The sequence below is a fragment of the Sminthopsis crassicaudata genome, chromosome 4 (assembly GCF_048593235.1).
Source record: "Sminthopsis crassicaudata isolate SCR6 chromosome 4, ASM4859323v1, whole genome shotgun sequence".
Classification (NCBI taxonomy): domain Eukaryota; kingdom Metazoa; phylum Chordata; class Mammalia; order Dasyuromorphia; family Dasyuridae; genus Sminthopsis; species Sminthopsis crassicaudata.
In genome coordinates, this window is record NC_133620.1 from 475,965,852 (window position 1) to 475,984,529 (window position 18,678).

Genomic DNA, 18,678 nt, shown 5'->3' on the forward strand with positions numbered 1-18,678 from the left:
TTCCTCTGCTCCCGTGTGCGAGGGGCTCTGCCCTCCTCAGTCGCTTGCCTCTGGGCAGACCCTCCCCGATAGCGTCCTTCCCCAAATGCAGAGCCGGAACCGGGCCAGGGGCCAGACCCACATGGAGAAGACTCTCTCCCTGTTCTGGAAAAAGGGAGACTGTGGACTCAGACTGCCCGAGGCCCGACAGGCAGTGAAGGATGAGGGCATCTGGTGCCCTCAGGGACAAATAAGGAAGCTGAGGGCTCGATGGGAGGCCCCGGAGCTGGCTGGCTCCAGGGCTCCAGGCCCGGCTTCCCAGGGCAAACTCCTTCTGCTTGCAGGGACCCGCCATCTTCCCTAATATCATAGCTTTGGGTCCTTCCTAATCCTCCAGCTGCCTTAGCCCCCTCTGCCATCCCCACGTGGGCATGGGGCTTCCTCTTTGGGCTTCCCTGCATGGTGGGAATGCTCTCCACCCTTCAGCCCCCTTCATTTCACCTCGTTAGGTTCGGCTGTCACAGGACAGCAGGCACCTGTCGGGCCAGGCCCGGGCCACCCCTTGGCCTCCTCCGCTTCCCCTGCTCCTACCACGGCCCAGGCCAACGTTCCACAGAGCAGAGCCTCCCGTCCTCCAAACCAGACAAAACCCAAATCCTCTGGACCCCAGGGAGTCTGGGAGCTCCCACTTCTGCTCCAAGGGGAACCAGACATCCGAGAAGAGGTCTCATGGGACAGTAAAGGCCGGCGGAACAAGCATTCATTGGGCACCTGCTGTGTGCCAGGCACCAGGCCAGGGGCTCGAGCTCAGGGAAGAGAAGAGGAGTGCATGGGGGCCCCCCAAATCCCTTCCTTACAGGTTGAGAGCAACCACGGGGGAAGCGAGCCTCTGAAGCATCTGCAGTCAGCTGGAAGATTCTGGACAGCGAGTCCAAGAGGGCCTGGTGCGGTACTGAGCACCTTGGGTTTGTGGGCTCGGCCATGGGCTCTGCCGCATGTGCTAGCCCCCATAGCCCTTGACTTCCTCATCCCCAAAGAGAGGATGATAGACCACATGACTTCCAGTCTGTCCTGGATTCAGTGAAGCCCCAGGGCCATCTTGGAAAGCCCCCAGCTGCGGGATTTGGCCCAATCCCTTCCTCTCCCTCCTCCTCTCCCTCCTCCTGCTCCTCCTCCCCCAGATCACAGAGGGGTGGAGGGCAATCCCGGCCTCAGCCAGCCTCTCACTCAGTGCTGGCATCTGGAGCTTCTGGAGATGGAAGCTCTGGGTCTTCCTGGGGACAAAGTGGGTCTAAGGTGGGGGGGGGGGCTACCTGCAGTTCCCCGGGATGGGTCCCAAGCTGGGGCTGGATCCAGTCTCTGGAGCTTCCTCCCTCTGGGGCCTGGAGAGCCCCTCATTCTCCTCACATGTAAAATGGGGGGGGGAGTTAGACAGGAAGATGTCTTCTCCTGAGTCAGAGCTGATGGTGGTGAAGGACCAGACATCTTCCCAAGGAGCTGGGGGGGGCTCAAATGGAGCCCCTTGATGCTGGCTGCGACCCCAGCCCCCACCTGCTGACCACGGGCCCCTGCCCCTCAGAACCAGCCCCAGGGAGCGGCAGACTAGTCTGTGCCGGCTCCCAGCAGCACCCAGAGCCCAGGGGCTGGAGGAAAAGGCCCTTTGCAGAGTCTGGCACCTCCCAGCTGCTGCCCCCTCCCTGCCCTCTCCACCATCTGGCCCTTCCATGCATCTCTTCCCCTCTCTCGCCATCTCTGTCACTGGGAAGGTTTGTTCCTTGCCAGAGGGTCTCCTGGAAGCCAATCTGATTAGCCGCCCACTCGGTGCCCCCCTCCAGTTTCTCCCAATGACCGTCCAACCACCCAATGTCCCAGGAAGCTGGGCGCCTTTCTTTCTCACGTTTCCCATCGTCCTCTCTCTGTGTCTCTCTCTCTCTCTCTCTCTCTCTCTCTCTCTCTCTCTCTCTCTCTCTCTCTCTCTCTCTCACTCTCTCTCTCTCTCTGTCACTCTCTTTCTCTTTCCATCTCTCTCTCTGTCTCTGTCTCTCTCTCTGTCTCTCTCTGTCTCTCTCTGTCTCTCTGTCTCTCTCTCTGTCTCTCTCTCTGTCTCTCTCTCTGTCTCTCTCTGTCTCTCTCTCTCTCTCTCTCTCTCTGTCTCTCTGTCTCTCTCTCTCTCTCACTCTCTCTCTCTCTCACTCTCTCTCTCTCTGTCACTCTCTTTCTCTTTCCATCTCTCTCTCTGTCTCTGTCTCTCTCTCTGTCTCTCTCTCTGTCTCTCTCTGTCTCTCTCTGTCTCTCTCTGTCTCTCTCTTTCTCTCCTCTGTCTCTCTGTCTCTCTCTTTCTCTCTCTCTGTCTCTCTCTGTTTCTCTCTCTCTCTCTCTGTCTCTCTCTCTGTCACTTTCTCTCTGTCTCTCTCTGTCTCTCTCTTTCTCTCCTCTGTCTCTCTGTCTCTCTCTTTCTCTCTCTCTGTCTCTCTCTGTTTCTCTCTCTCTCTCTGTCTCTCTCTGTTTCTCTCTCTCTCTGTGTCTCTCTCTCTGTCACTCTCTTTCTCTCTGTCTCTCTGTTTCTCTCTCTCTCTTTCTCTCCTCTCTCTGTCTCTCTGTCTCTCTCTTTCGCTCTCTCTGTCTCTCTCTGTTTCTCTCTCTCTCTGTCTCTCTCTCTGTCACTCTCTTTCTCTCTGTCTCTCTCTGTTTCTCTCTCTCTCTTTCTCTCCTCTCTCTGTCTCTCTGTCTCTCTCTTTCGCTCTCTCTGTCTCTCTCTGTTTCTCTCTCTCTCTCTCTGTCTCTCTCTTTCTCTCTCTCTGTCTCTCTCTGTCTCTCTCTCTGTGTCACTCTCTTCTTCTCTGTATCTCTGTCTCTCTCCATCTCTCTCTCAGTCCTGTCTCTGTCTCCATCTCTCTCTTTCTCTATCACTTCTCTTTGGCCATCCCTGGGATAAGTGCCCAGGCCTGGGTGACTGGGTGAGCTAGGACCACCCCCTCCCCTGATTCCGGGATGGTGGGACGTCCACCCTGGACACTCATGCCACTGGCCAATTTCAGTTGACCTGAACTGGATTGAAATGAGCCCCTTTTTTACCCAGTGGAGACAATTCACAGAATTTCCAGCTAAAAACCAAACTCTTATTGATCGGCGGCCAAATGTCCAAAGTTTTTAGATACCCAAGATTATAGCAGTGATATACTCAAATATATACTGAGGTTTATATGATACATGGAATATGATCCTTAAACTTGTAACAATATGATAAGTAAATAAGAGGAAAGAGTGTCGTGGGGATAGTGTAGACAAGATGTGATGGCCGATGAAGTATGAAGGATGGGTGAGGAGAGCATTGCTGGCTGGAGGGATGATGCTGTCCCAAGGGAAACAGGAATTTGGGGAAGGCACGGTTTGGGGGAAATGCAGCGAGTTCCATTGGGGGTAGGTTGGCTTTGAGGGTCAAGAGCTATCCAGATGAAACTGTCCAGCTCCCAGTTGAACTGTGGAACTGGACTTCAGGAAAGAGGCCAGCTCTAGATTTATAGAAGTACCTATAGATCTAATAATAGTCTTAGGGGAGTTCAAAGATCACAATTGAGAGCGTGGAACTTGGTAACATCATCCAGAAAGATTGAGTGGTGAGAGGAGAGAGCGCGGCTTGGGAGGGATCCTTGAAGGATGCTCACACACACTGAGTGGAGAAGAGGACAGAGTGATCAGACGGGGGAAGGAGCTGGAAGCGATGTCAGAGACCATCCAGAAAGAGCAACAGGAAAGCCGAGTAGGACAAGGACTGAGAAGAGGCTAGCGATGAGACGGCCGTCACTTTGGAGAGCGCAGCTTCAGCTTGGGGGGTTAGAAGCCACCCTTTGAGGTGTTCGGAAGCAGTAAGAGGAGAGGAAGAAAAAGAGAGGAATACAAATGGCCCATCCAGAAGGGGGGCATTAAAGGGGAGAACAGCAGAACAAACATTTTAAAGAACCTGGACTGGAGAAAGAAATGGCCAACCTCTCCTGGATCTTTGCTCAGAAAACCCCAAATGGGTCACCAAGAGTCAGATGTGGCTCAGCCACACCCACAGAAGTCTGGGGGACAGACCCAAACACATTTGTAAGCACTAAAGAGTCAGTGGATGGGGAGAACTGAAGGGAGAGTGAGAAAGGTAATTGTGAAAGGGGCAACATCCCAAAAGTAGTGAATGGGCTCGTGATCACAGGTAAAAGAGCTTGTGGTCGAGGACTAGGGCCCCCCACCCCCTTTCCCTCAGAGGTCAAACAAGGAGGATACAACAAAGAGGCTGTGGGGGAGAAGGGGAAGATAGACAAGATAAGGGGAGACGAGGCAGTAAGCCTGTGGCCTGGGAATCACTCCTGGGGGGTCACTTTTAGAGGAGAGTGGTAATATTATCCTTGATGAGGATGGAGTAGGGGGCTAGTTGTTTCAGAAACCCCCTTTTAGATGTAGTAAAAATCAACCTTTGATCATCTTTAATTGAGTCCCATCCAGCTCAGGTCCCTCCTGTATGTCCTTGGTCAGTTTCATCTGCTCTCCCTGACCCCAGAAACGGGCAATGGAATCCAAATTTATTGTTTCCCTGCTCATCAATGGCAAGGATCCATCACTATTAGATCTAGAAGCTCTGTCGCGTCCAGAATCTGTTGACACACTTTGATGAGTTCCGTCTCTAACTGCTCCGGAGACCGAAACCCAGATAGGGTCTTTTGCTATTCCCTCCTCGATGTTCCTTATTTGTTTGAGAAAACATGCTATAATTAAAACTAGGCCTTTATGAGCTACTGAACTGCTTGACTTTTTGTGAAAATTTTCAGTCATTCAGCAAATTCGGGTGCTCTCACAGCAAGCTTTCGGCAAGCTCACTTTTTTCCTGCTTTGTGAGGCAGTGAATCTTCCTCCACCTTTCTAGATTGTGCCACAGATGGGTTTGTACTAGACACTGGCATTGCCCTTGGTTTCCATGGCTCTGCTTGGAAAGGAGACTGTTTTCTGGTGAAAGCAGTTTCTGGAACTTTTTGGCCTCCTTGTGGGGAGGGTTGGAGAGGATTGAACTGCTCTAAGAAACAATTATAATCGGAGTCAATGTCCTTGTTTCTTTCCATTTCCTATTGTTCAAAGTCAACAATGCATTTTCATGAGGTCATGTTAGGGACTATCTATAGTACCTCTTTCTGATAGTCATTATTTCAGCATGACTCTTTTGTTCTCTCTACCTTCACTTTAAATCTCCGGTGACCTGACTACATATAGACCAATTGCAAAATGTCTCCAGTTGCTACCAGTCGTTTCCTTTCTAGTAAGGAATATCCAGTTTCATTTTTTGTGACATTCAAAGCCCCCAGTAAGTTTCATTATAAAACTGGATAAAATCATAGCAAAATGTATATGGAAAATAAGTAGCCCAATAACTAGATTTGCTCTTTCAGAATTTAAAACATATAAAAACAGTGCTCATCGAAATTTATTAATATTGCCCCAAGAAAGAACAAGAAAAGAGAAAAATAAGCTAGTGAAATAGAATTGGAATTCCAGAAATAGACCTCATATATAAAAAACATAAATGTTTAAAAAACTGATAGACAATGAAAAAAACAGGGACATGATTCATTATTTAATACATGTTGTTGGGGAAACTGGCTAGCAAGCAATATGGTGAAAATTGAATTTAGATACTCACCTCACATCACATAACATAATGAATCCCAGCTGGATCATAGAATAAAATACAAGAAAACAAACTATAAGAAAGTTCTAAGAAAGGGGAACAAAACAGGATCTCGATTGCCCAAGACAGATAAAATATGACTATTAAGCAAGCACATGGAAAAATTTTAGGGGTATACAGCACATGAATTTGATTATATAAAAATTAGAAAATACTGCAGGGAAAAATACATATTTGCGATAAAAAGAAAAATAATTGAATGGAAGAAAAATTTGGAGAAAATATGAGATAAAAACATGACATCTCAAATTTTTAAGGAACTGATCTAAACACCTAAGGCAAACCCTAGCCACCACCAAATAGAAAGTCAAAGGCTCTGAACTATTAACAAAAGAAGATATTTTATTAAGAAAACAAAAACAGTGCTTGAAAAAAATGTATCTTACTGAGAGTATGCAAAATTGAAATGAAAATAACCTTGAGGTGTCACTTCATGCCCATCAAACTAGAAAAATAAGGAAAAGACACAACACCCAGTGTCGGCTGGGGGATGGAGAAACAGGTGCTTTCATGCATTGCCAGTGGAATTGCAAATTGGTCTGATTTTTGGAAGGCGATCTGTAATGGTTTATCACAGTAGCAAAAAAGTGAACCTTCTAGTCCAATAAATTCATTGGGCACATGATTTGAGAGTAATGTCATTCAGAATATATGGATATGGTTACATCCAATATCATCATAATTGCAAAGAGCTGGGAACAAGGTAATTGTCAAATAATTGGTAAATGGATGGATAAAGCATTTGAAATGAATATAGTCTATATTATATTTAACATATACTTTAACATATTTAACATGTATTGATCTACCTGCCATCTGGGGGAGGGGATGAGGGGAAGGAGGGGAAAAGTTGGAACAGAAGGTTTTTGAAGGGTCAATGCTGAAAAATTACCCATACATATGTCTTGTAAATAAAAAGCTATAATAAAAATAAAAAAAGAAATGAATGTAGTCAAATACTACAATGTCACGAAAATAATGTTGAAGAATATGCAAATATTCGGGAGATCCATTGGAAGAATGTGAAATAATGAAAGCAGCCCCTAGGAGGAATAACTGGACCCACTGCCTAGGACTTGAATGAAGACCCAAACAGTGAGATGGATGAACCAAGTGGAGAACAGAAGGGGGCACAGAGGGAGTAACTAATAAGCTGTTATGGACATATTGGATGTGGAAATTAGTTTTCAAGTGTAAATAGTTGTAAATGCACGCTTAATTGGTTCCAGTGTTGTTTAAAGTCAAGTGAATAATCAATTATTTTTTTTTTTAAATGTAAGTGAAGTAATTCAGGCAGTCGCCATCCTATGAGAGGACTGATTCCCAAAAGTATGTCTGAAAGGGAGTTGTATGGCACTCAGAGCATTTTTGCTTTAAAAATATCAAATTTAAAAACACAATTTGGAACACAAGGTCTGAAAGAGGTAAATGTTGAAAATTATCTTAACGTGTATTTGTAAAAATGAAATATTATTGAGAAAAAACAAGCATTATCAGGCAGTTTCCCACAAAGTTCAACAAATAGGCCTTGCATCCCTACTATGTGTAAGATGCTAAAAGCTTCATTAGCCCATAATTGGCTAAACTAGAATCCACAGGATGCTCAGATATTCTCTAGGAGCAGAATGGGGGGACAGGGAGGGAAAGAGGGGGAAGAGGAGAGAAAAAGCAGGGAGACGAGGAGAACAGGGTTAGAATCATGTGGGACCAGCAGCACAGAGGGAATCAACCAAAACGTGGTTTCCCGTAAAATTACCCGGGGTCACATTAAAATGATGCTTTACAGACGTGAAAAGTCAGTGGGAAGCGTGTCAGACCTGGAATCAGAAGGGCAGGGGCCCAGTCCCTACTCTGACCCTCCAGGGTACAGGATGGGGTGACCCCGAGTGGGTCGTTTCACTTTGGTGGGGGCTCTGTTTCTTCCTCTGCAAAGCAAGCAGTGCTTTCTTTCTCTTTCAAGCCCCCCCCCCCCCAGTCCTAACTTTCCAAGTGCGTGGCCTCGTGACTCAGGGGGACAGTCCCTCTCTGGCCTCGTGACTCGGGGGCGACAGTCCCTCTCTGGCCTCGTGACTGCGGGGGGCGCCAGTCCCTCTCTGGCCCAGTGACTCAGGGGGACAGTCCCTCTCTGGCCTCGTGACTGGGGGGGGCGCCAGTCCCTCTCTGGCCCAGTGACTCAGGGGGACAGTCCCTCTCTGCCCCGCTCTGACCAGACGCCATCAGGAATGTTGCTCATTTCTGGTCCTCTCTTTTAGGAAGCCCATTGACAAGGCATGGGCCGCTAGGCTGGTGATGGTCCTGGAGTCCATCGGGCTCAGCGGGAGGAACTGGAAGGGAAAAGGCTTGGAGGGGGAGGAGGGAACAGCTTCCTCAAGGGATTGCAAAGCCATTTTGGAAGAGGGTTTGGTGTTGGCTTGACTGGCCCCATTGGGTAGAAGCAGGAGAAATGGGGGGCATTTCACAAAGCCAAAATAGAGGGGAGTGTTCTGAGGACAGCAGCCCTTCCTAATGACATGAGCACAGAGCGGGGCTGGAAAACAAAGATGGGGAAAGCAGGCTCGTTGGGCCAAGGGGGTGGGGGGAGTCCCACAAGGGGGAACCCGATCGTAAGGACTTTGGGAGGTGGATGTTCAAGTAGAGAAAGAGAGAAGATAGCGAGGCCACGGGGGAAATCTGGAATTTTGCTAATACTCGAGGCGATCAATAATCTGACTTGCCTGTTCTCCCATCTCTGCAAAATATTTTTGTTTAGTTTTTAAAGGGATTTTTTTTCAATTAGCAAGCATTTATTTTCTTTCCCTCTGACCTCTCCCCTCCACTGAACAAAAAAGAAAAGAAGAAAAACAAAAGTCTTGTTAAAAAAAAATGTGCACAGGAAAGCAACCCAAATCCCCACATTGGCCAGGTCCAAAACCTCAGATTCAGCAGATTTGGTCCCGCCCCCCCCCCCCCCACAGGGAGCAGGGAGCAAGGGAGTTCCCAACAATAAAACAACAACACAACAAGAAGAATGTTTGTTTTCCATCTAAAGTTTGCAGAGCGTTTTGTTCCTGTTGTCTCGTAGCTCTGGGGAACCGAGGAGAGATGTCTGCCCAAGGAAGCACAGCCCGGGAGGGTCTGAGGCCATATTTGAACTCGGATCTTCCTGATCCCAGATCTCGCTGGATCCACTGGGCCCCAGATTGTCCCGTATCTCATTCGTGAGCGCAAGTCGTCGTCCATGAGGGTGTAGGGAGGGTCTGGGCAGGAAGCTCCGGCCTTGATGAGAGGCTGAGACTGCACTGGACCTACTGTGTGCAAGCGCCGGATTTGGGAGAACAGAGGCCGGATGGCCGCTCCCATCCCCCTCTCAAGAGCACTGAGGCTCCTTGGGAGATGAGTCTGCAGACGCCCCCTCAGATGCCCTCCGATGGATGACCAGCCCCAGGCCAGGCCTCAAACAGGGAGGCGGGGCCTGACCAAAGTCCCACCGCCATGATGGATGGGACGGCACACGTCCGGCCAAGAGGGGACCGTTTCCCAGGACGGTCCCATCGGACTGTGGGGAAGGGCTGTCTTTGACTTCTTTTTGTTTTCCCAGGGTTTCGTACACAGTGCCTGGCACATAGTAGGATGACGGGCTGATGGCAGGGCCCCAGATTCTCGTGCCCCAGGCGACATTGTGCCGTTGCCAAATCCCAAAGTGAGGCTGAGCCTCCCCCCAGGGAGCGATCATCGCTCTCTCCAAGAGGGTCTATCACTCTCTTCCAGCCCCCGCGGACGCCCTCCAGACCTCATCCTGCGGTCTCTGTCACTGGGGCAGGGGTCTCGGGGCTTCCCCTCATTACCCAGAAGTGACAGAAGCTCCAGCCTCTGCTCACCTGTGACAGCCTCCCCCAGACCTCTGAACCAGGCCTGCTGGCAGCAATCAGGCGCCTCCTGGGCTCTCCATCAAGAGAGTGTTTCCTCCCCAGCGCCCCACCCTTCCAAGCTGCCGCCCCCCACATAACTGATTCCCCGAGATTTAAACTGCCCAAAGACGTGAGGTCCCCACTCCCACTGGAAGGGATGGAGCAGGTGGTGAGGAGGAGGAGGAGGAGGAGGAGGAGGAGGAGGAGGAGGAGGAGGAGGAGGAGGAAGGGGAGGAGGAGGAGGAGGAAGGGGAGGAGGAAGGAGAGGAGGGAGAGGAGGAGGAGGAGGAGGAGGAGGAGGAGGAGGAGGAGGAGGAGGAGGAAGGGGAGGAGGAGGAGGAGGAAGGGGAGGAGGAAGGGGAGGAGGAGGAGGAGGAGGAGGAGGAGGAGGAAGGGGAGGAGGAAGGGGAGGAGGAGGAGGAGGAGGAGGAGGAGGAGGAGGAGGAGGAGGAGGAAGGGGAGGAGGAAGGGGAGGAGGAGGAGGAGGAGGAGGAGGAGGAGGAGGAGGAGGAGGAGGAAGAGGAGGAGGAAGAGGAGGAGGAGGAGGAGGAAGGGGAGGAGGAGGAGGAGGAGGAGGAAGAGGAGGAGGAAGGGGAGGAGGAAGAAGAGGAGGAGGAAGGGGAGGAAGAAGAGGAGGAGGAGGAGGAAGGGGGGGAGGAGGAGGAGGAGGAAGGGGAAGAGAAGGGGAGGGGGAGGCCAGAGCCTAGAGCCCCTTCCCTTCCTTCATGGCAGGGGCTGAGCCCGGCCGGGGCTGGAGGAGTGGCCCTCAGAAAGGGCGGGGCCCCCAGCCTTTCTCCCGGGCCCTCTGAAGACTCCCTCAAAGTCTGAAGGCCTCGGGACTGGGGGGCAGAGTCTGGGCAGCTGCCCGGGCCAGGCTCCCCCACCCCTCCATCCTCACCCCTCCTAGGCTGCCCTCCGGTGTGAGTCAGACTTCCCAGCCGAGGTGGCTTCAAGTTTCCATCTGTTCTAATAGACTCATCTGCTGGGGGAGGGGGGGGCAGATTCAAGGGGAAAAAGAAACAGCCGTTGGAGGCGACGCTTTCCTGGCAAAGGCCGAGGAAGCCGGGAGCGGGCTCGGGAGGAGCCGGGCGCTGGCGACTCCGCCCGTGAGCACTCCAGGTGGGCCTCCCCCTCCCCGGGCGGCCGCAGCCACGCTCTGCCCCAGAGGGCGTCCCGTTGCCTTCCCTGGGCGAGAAACTGGCTTCCCGGGCCGGGGCGGACGTGCGGGGCTCCATGCCCTCTCCGCAGCTGCACGGAGGGCCAGCCGGCCAGAAGAGGGGGCAGATGCGTCCAGAGGGCGCCTGGCCGTCAGAAGGGGGGGCTGTGCTCCCAATTTGGAACCACCCCCCTGCCCCCCATTCAGAGTCTCCCCTGCCCCCCCATTTGTTGAGTTCTGAGTTCTCACATAGAAAATGGCACAATTAGCTCTCAAGAAGAGACCCCTGGGAAAGGGGAGCAGGCTCAGGCGGGACGTGACCTGGAGCCGGCGCTGCTGCCTCGTGGTCCCTGCTTCTCTCTCCGGGGGCCGCCCTCCGTCGTATGAGCTGCCCCATCCTCTCCTCAGGGCACGGCCGTGGGGCTAAAGTTCCCAGACACTTTCAGTTCTCGGAGACTTATTATTTCTGCCATTTGATCCCGCAGAAAGCACCTCCGGATCATGCCCCCTCACTCGACAGTCACTGAGCCCCGCGGATCCTCCTCCGAAGCATCGAGAGGCCGGAGGGAGCTTCGAGCTTTGGTTCCGCTGGACCCTCGGAGCCGGGCACCTGAGGACTGTCCTCGGCCGCTCGTGATGGGAACCAGTGAGGCGGGACTCTGGAGGGTCTGAGGAGGATGACAAGCGGGCAGGCGCAGGAAAGACCCCTCAGCCGAAACTGCGTCCCCAGCCCCCCAGGGCCGAGCAACCTGCCCGTGCTCCCTGAAGCGCGCTCCCACACGACGCTCTCAGAGGGGCCATCTTGTCCAAGTCGGGGTGCGAGCTCACCACAAACCCACTTCCGTGGGCACCGCGTGCCCCTGAGCCTGGGCCGGACAGCCCCGCCGCACGGACGCGGCGCCAGGCCCTCCGCTTGGAGTGGTCTCCTGGGGCTGAGGCGAGGGTCCCGACGAGCCACACGGCACATCTTTGGGAAGGGCTGAGTGCTCCTCCTGGGGCGGATGGTAGAGGTTTAGCGTGTGTCTTTCTCACACCGGCCCAGCCCAGGGACCTCCTCCTTCCTTAAATACGGCAAGGCCGTCCGCCTGGGAAGACAGCTTGGCGGGACGCTGAGCCGGGGAGTGCAGGGCCCTCAGGTAGCCGGGAGCTCAGAGAAGATCCTTCTCTGAAGGATCCAGCCATTTGACAAGGTTTGGGGCAAAGCAAACTGTGTGGGAGAGATCCCGGGGAACCATGAACCATGGGAGGTAAGATGAGGGGGTCTCTCAAAGCCCAGACCCCAGGCCGGCCCTCAGGGAGGATTGCTCTGTACCAGCTGGGAGAGATGGTTGGGGTTCAGAGGGCAAGGCACTGACCGTCCAGCGCCGAGGGGGGCCCGGGGCTTCCTCCCACTCGCTCTCCATGGAAAGGACCCCTTTACTAGGCCAGAGACTGAGACTGCCCCCACTGGGAGCTTTTTCACTTCCTCCCCCGTATCCAAGGACAGGAAGAAAGGCCAGGGACAAAATATCAGCGAAGGGCACAGGTTGACAAAGTGGGGAAGGGGATTTTAAGAGCTTTGGCGAGAGCCTCTGGGCCTGACTCTCCCCCTTCTGCCCAGGGGAAAACTCTGTGCGGAGCCTCAGGTGGAGGCAGGTCCAGCCCCTGTGCTTCCCGGCTCTGAGCCCAGCCCGCAGCCATCCCCAAGCAGGTAAACAGGGGCCCCGTAAACAAGCCATCTTGTCTGGGAGAAGTTCACCGCAGCGCAGGGCTCTGAGCACCCAGGCCCTCGGGCCTGCCTTAGCCCTTTCCCGAGCACCTCCGGCCGCTCCTCCCGGCCTCCTCCCCTGGATAGTTTGCGAGTCCTCAGCAAAGGCGTGGGCAGGATGGCCGGTCCTTGTCCTCCCGGGCCCCTCAGCTCCCGGGGCCTTCGTCGCTTCCTCTGCCTCATGTGCCACAGACCCGGCACGTACCGATGAACACCCGCTGTCTCCCCGTTTGATCGTCTCCTTCAAGGCAGGGGCTGTTTTTACCCCTCTTTGTATCCTTAGGACGTGGCACAGTGCCCGGCACACAGTAGGTACTTAATTAAATGCTAATTAGTCGTCTGACTATTTTTAATCGATGATTTGTCCGAGAGGTGGAACTGGCGGGACAGATGGGGAGCCGGATGCCGGAGCTTGCACCTCTGTGTACCAGGTTTTTCCCGCTCCCATCCCTGTTTGCTCCAGGTCTCGCTCATGAGCCCGTCTGGCTCAGCCTCGAGATCCCGGCTGGAAAGATTCCCGCCATGGCCGGGGCCTCAGGAAAGACTCCTGCCCCAATTAATCGCTTCCCCTGCCCCCGTGCTCTCCCCTGCGCGGCAGGGCTGGACCCGGAGCCGTGGAGCACCAGCTTTGTGAGCTCCAGCCTTCTGCCCCAGAAACGCAGAGAGACGCCCGAGGCCGAGGCCAGCGTGCCCGGCCCCTCTGGGTCTCGGGCCTGGCATTCGTGGCTCTGGGGAGCAGGCCCAGCGCGTGTTCGGGATGTCCGGAGCCTCAGGGGCACCTTGGGATGGCGGCTCTCCCTGACCTGGTCAGGGAGTCCGCAGTTTCTCCAGAACCATCAGAGAAGTGGAAGTGGAGAAAAGAGCCGGGAAGGAAATTCTGCGTCTGCTCCGGCTCCTTCCGACTCTGGGCGAATCACGAATCCCTGTCCAAGCCTCGGCGCCCACAGGGGGAGGGGGGAGAGGAGACATTTCAGGGCTGGGAGCGCAGAGGGATGGGGGTGCCCACGAGTGCCCGGCTCACAGTTTTGCTTTCCAGCACAAGTGGGGAGTCCTGGGAGACCCCCCGAAAAACTGGTCTCAAGGAGCTTTAAATGCACCGGGCCCTTGAGGCCAGAGAACTTCCCAAGGAGCCAGCGGGGGCTGAGAGCGCCCAAGGGAGCCTCTGCGGATGTGCCCCAGAACCAGCCCTTCCGAGCGAGCCCGGCTCAGGGGGCACAGATCTCCCTCTCCCCCCCACCAGGAGAATGTAAACCGGGGGGCAGGGAGAAAAATGTGTGCTGGGGGGGCAGGGGGAGGTCTTTCCTTTGCATCTCCAAGCCACAGAGTCTGGCGCACAAAACGAGGTGCCTTAGAAACGCTTTCTGATGGGTCGGGACTGATTAGGGAAAGAAGGGCCAGTTTTCCAAAGGTCGCGGTTCAGGCGGTGACACGTCAGGCTTCCCGAAGCCAAACCCAAGGCGGCTCTTTTGCCCCTGATGCACAAGCTCTTTGTCTCTCCCCCCAGCCCGCTCCCCCCTTCTCAGGCAGCTTTGCCTCCGCCCAGCTTCCCTCCTCTAACCTCCTTCTTCGCCCAGCGTTGCCTGGAGTGCCACTTGTCTTTCCCAGCCCCCCCACCCCCCCAATGGCTCCGGGTGGGTCACCAAGGTTAAAGCAGGACCCCAAAGGCGCCCCTGCAGGCCCAAGCCTCCCTTCCCGTGGGCCTCCCGCTCTGGGCGCCCCTGGAGCACGGCTGCCCGGTGGCTCCTGTTCCAAGCAGGTTTGGGGGGCAGGCCCGGGACCCTGGGGTCCAAGCGCATTCGGGCCAGTGGCAGGGGGCGGGGCAGGGAGTTCCAGCAGGACTGGAGCATCTGTAAAGCACGAGTGACCGTCTGGAAAGCGGAGGGCCGGGAAGGCGCCGTCGCTATGGATACCAAACACCACAAACACCAGCCGGGAGGGCGAGTTTATTGTGTGCAGGGCTGAGCTCACGGCGCCGGCCTGGGTTTTTCCACTTTGCTTCAGAAACGAGAAGCCTGCAGACACGGCACACGGCCTCCGTCAGCTCCCAGAATCCCGCGGGCCCCATGGCCGGGTCCCCCGGCTCTGAGCTCATCGGCCCGGGTTCAAAGGGGGGCCGCTCCCCTTCTCTCCCCCAAACCAGCTCCCCCTGCCTTTGCCCACACACAGAGTTCCTGCAGGGAAACCATAACCCAGAGCTCCTCGGACTCGCTGGTTGGACCCGCATCATTCATTAGGGCTCAGGCCGTCCCCACCCCTGGGAGCCGAAGGGCCCGAGCGAGCCTCCAAAGCAACAGCACAAGTGGGCAGAGCTGAGGCGGAGAAGCCGACGTCGAGGAGCACGGAGAGGAGCACGGAGAGGAGCACGGAGAGGAGCACGGAGAGAAGCCGACGTCGAGGAGCACGGAGAGGAGCACGGAGAGAAGCACAGAGAGAAGCACAGAGAGGAGCACGGAGAGGAGCACGGAGAGGAGCACGGAGAGGAGCACGCAGAGGAGCACGCAGAGGAGCACGCAGAGGAGCACGATGAGCTGCTCCGATTCTCTCCCACCCCACCCTGTGACCAGAGGGGCCCCCAACCTGGGGCCCCTCAGAAGCCGGCTGAGCTTGGGCTTGCTCCACGGGTCCCAACAAACCAGCGAGACCCTGTCACTTCGCGCCACTGTCCCCGCACACTCTGATTTTTAGCCTGATTGCACAAGATCCCTCATTGGTCCGTGAGCTCCTTGAGAACAGGGCTGGGTACACAGCAAGCACTTAATAAATGTCTGTGGGCTGATAGCCCTTGCACTTTCCCTGTCAGGAAATTACCTCCCTGGCTCGGGAGAGTCCCTGAGTCCGCCCCAGTCCCCTCTTGAGTTTCGGCCCGGGGCAGCGAGGGGACCCTGGAGTCGGGAAACTCCCCAGGACGTCGGGAGCCGGGGAATCTGCAGAGTCCTCAGCAAGGTGAGATTCAGGGTGTTCCGCAGGGGCAGAGCTGGGCTCTGAGGGAAACAAAGGTACAAGCCAGAGCTTGTCCCGTCCGGGCCCTTTCAGAGCAGCCCGAGGCTTTAAATCTCGGGCTGGAAGGGCCCTGGGACTCGTTGCAAGCCCCTTTGGTTAGTTTGGACAGTTTGTGGGGGGCTGGGACCCCCAGCCTCTCTGCTGCCCCACACGGCCCCAGACTGCTCTGCTACGGATTGGACTAGGGACCAGAACCAGTACCACCCACGGTGAGGGATGCACGAGCACTTCTCATAGCGGGCCCAAAGGCAGGAGCGGGCTCAGGGAAGATGCAAAATGAGCACCAGAGACTTGAAGGAGGCGCAAATGCTCAGAATCTGAGCGGGGGTCTGGGAGTAAGAGGCTGACACGTCCATTTTAGGGTGAGACAACTGAGGCAGGCAGCCAGGCGTCGCTCTGGGAGTCAGGAAGCCCTGACTGTGAAGCCCCCTCAGATACCACTGGTAGCACCAGGGCCCGCCCAGAGGCTGATCCAAAGTCCCCTCGTGATGACAAATGTCAGGACAGGGAAACCTTAAAGTCTAAGGGAAACTCCCGCTGTTTCTGCTGCCGCCCCGCCATCGCGGGGTTCTAGGCCCAGGCTTTGAGTTCCGAGGCCGGCAGCCGGGCCCACAGATGGCCTGAGTCTTGGCTGAGGGCCGACGGAGGGTCAGCGCTGAGCGGCTGCTCCCAGGCCGAGCCGGGCGCGTGCTCCAGTTCTGGCCGCCCGGGGCCGAGCCGGGAGGGCGGACGGGCCCTCCAGTTCTGGCCGCCTCAGCAAACCGCAGGCCCGGCTCTTGGGCTGGCCAGGTGCTGGGCTCTGGGCCCCACACCAGATAGCTCGGTCCCTGCCAGGTGGGCGCCCGTCTGACGACTGCATTAAAGTGCCAGGAGAAGATGGATGACCGGCCGGCAAGGCAGGCGAGGAGCTTCCAAGCCGCTCCCCAGCCCACTGGGCTCCGGCTTTTGCCTTCGCCCTGGGGGCTGCTGGCCATATCTAGGCCGTGGATGAGGAGACTCTGAGGGAGAGAGAAAATCCCTGCAGGTCGGTTCAGGGAGAGAAGGGCAAGGGCCACAAAGGGCTCGGGGAGATGCTGGGACGCCCCGGGAGTTCTGCATTTCCTTTTTTCCAGTGCCTTCTCTGGGCCCGGTCCGAAGGGGTGGATGGTGACGAAACGACCCGGGGAACCGACTGCCCTCCCCACTGAGAAGCACTGGGTTCCCAGGACTTCTGAGGACGCACCGGCCAGTGTCAGAGGCGCCCGTGTCCTTGGTGGCCTCTTCTCAGCCCCTTCCTGGGGAGAGCCTGTGCTGGGGGCCGGGGACCCCAGCAGCCCGAGGCCAGGAGCCAGGAGCCGGGCATTCGGGCCACAAAACCCAGGGCCGGCCAGGTCTGGGAGGGGCAGGCCCTTCTGAGCCAGGGAGGTGTGAAGATCGGGACCCAACAGCGGCTGTCTAACATCCTGGGCTGACCTCAGAGCCCCGCCTCAGGCCTTCTGGGCCTCCCCGACCACCTCCGCCCCCTCCCACAGGCCGGCATGAGCCCCGTCCCTCCCCAGCGCTGGCCCATCTAGCCTCTGGAAGCCCATCGGAGCCCTCCTTGTCTCCCCGGCTCGCCCTGGACATCCTGGGTATGTTTTATTCTTTTTGGGGTGCCTCTTGCCTCTCTCCCACAGACCGGAAGCTCCTCAGGGCCAGGCTCTTTTTCCTTTTCGTCTTCCTCAGGGTCCGGCCCGGCCCAGAGAAGGCACTTTACACATGTTTGTCTGTCACCCAGCCCCGTCCCTGGGCTGGAGTGGGGGGCAGGGCAGCCTCCTGCCCTTGAGCTCTTCTTTTTCAGCCGCCCACATTTCCAGCCGGCCTCCTCCCGCCACCCTCCCGGGCCCAGCCTTCCCAGGCAGCCAGCGCCGCCTCCGGAGCAGAGCCGGGACCCAGAACCGCAGGCCCCATCGATTTTCCCGAAGCTCTGCCCACGGCGCTGGGTTGGCTTCCTCCGGAGACCCCCAGCGGGGCTGGGGTTACATGATGTCAGGCGCTGTGAGCAACCCGATCGCCCCGATCCCGCAGGGGCTCCGGCAAACCGACTCCCAGGCCCCAAAGCAGCGGGGCGACGACCTTGGCAGCCCCCCGCGTCCTTCCGACTTCTCTCTGGTCTTTAGTTGGCAGGCCCTGAGCTCACTCCCTCAGAGGGGCCGTCCTCCCCCCAGGGATCCTGTGACCCCGCTATGTCTTTCACAGAGTCAGGATGGTCACCTAGGATGTTATTAGTGGTGAGTTGGGGGGACAGGGGGCGGGGGGGGCGGGGGTCTCTTCAAGTGTGGCCTGGGGGTGTCAGCCTGGGGTGCCTCTCCCTGCACTGGGAATTGTAGTCCGTTCTTCCCCACAGAGGGGCGGGAATACCCCAGAGACTCCCCCCCCCACTTCCTTTAGCATCTCAGATTATCAGTTCAGTTTTTGGGAACACAGACAACGCTCCTTCCCTCCTGGGGTGGGCCAGACACTCGGGACGCGCCCCTGACCCGGTGCTGGGCACGGAGAAAACCAGTTCCCCGATACAGCCGGAGTCAATTAAGTGGAGGCTCATGGCCAGTCCAAGCAAAGACTCAAGTCCAACATGGCAGCCCCAGCTCTTCAGCCTGGTGAGCCGCTCACCGGACTGCGGACGTCACAGTGAGCTAGGGGAGGGCAGGGCAGGGATGGCCCTCGGCTCTCACCTGAGCGAGCTCAGCCGGCCCAGCCCGACCCCTCCGGCCTTTCCCCTCCGGCCCAACAAGGACATCCATCACATCTCTTTCCCCTCTGTGTCCACAAAGAGTTAGACAGAGGAGGTCTCCCCGTCCTTTCATTAAAATCTCTTTTGATTCACTTCTGTCAGGAAAATTATTTGTTATAGACTAATTCCTCCCATGATTCTGAAAGAAAAAAGTCGACGGCAGGCTTTGCAGAAATCTCTCATCGGCCATTCCTTCTTAGAAACGCAAAGTGCACAAAAGGATGAACAGACACAGAGTATTGAGTTAGACCCGGGCAACAGTGAGGTTTGACACAGAAGGATAAGCAATGAAAGAACATGGAGCTCTTCCCTAGCTAAAGAGAAGGGCCAGAAGCTGGGACCACAAGAGTCCAAAGCCGGTACCCGTGTGGCCCGAGCCGGGGGCCAGAGGTACCCGTGTGGCCCGAGCCGGGGGCCAGAGGTACCCGTGTGGCCCGA

The 18,678-nt window shown here is 56.1% G+C and overlaps 1 long non-coding RNA gene across 3 annotated transcripts; it reads left to right on the forward strand.

Annotated features, from left to right (window-relative positions):
- Positions 1 to 14,425: 14,425 nt before the first annotated feature.
- Positions 14,426 to 18,296, forward strand: LOC141541478 (uncharacterized). 3 transcript variants are annotated; one of them, XR_012481820.1, is made up of 5 exons: positions 14,426 to 15,431; positions 16,323 to 16,512; positions 16,601 to 17,098; positions 17,308 to 17,737; positions 18,026 to 18,296. It is a non-coding gene; the product is annotated as an uncharacterized LOC141541478 (long non-coding RNA). The 3 variants fall into 3 exon arrangements; XR_012481819.1 differs by having other exon boundaries at positions 16,323 to 17,098; XR_012481821.1 differs by lacking the exon at positions 16,323 to 16,512.
- Positions 18,297 to 18,678: the final 382 nt, after the last annotated feature.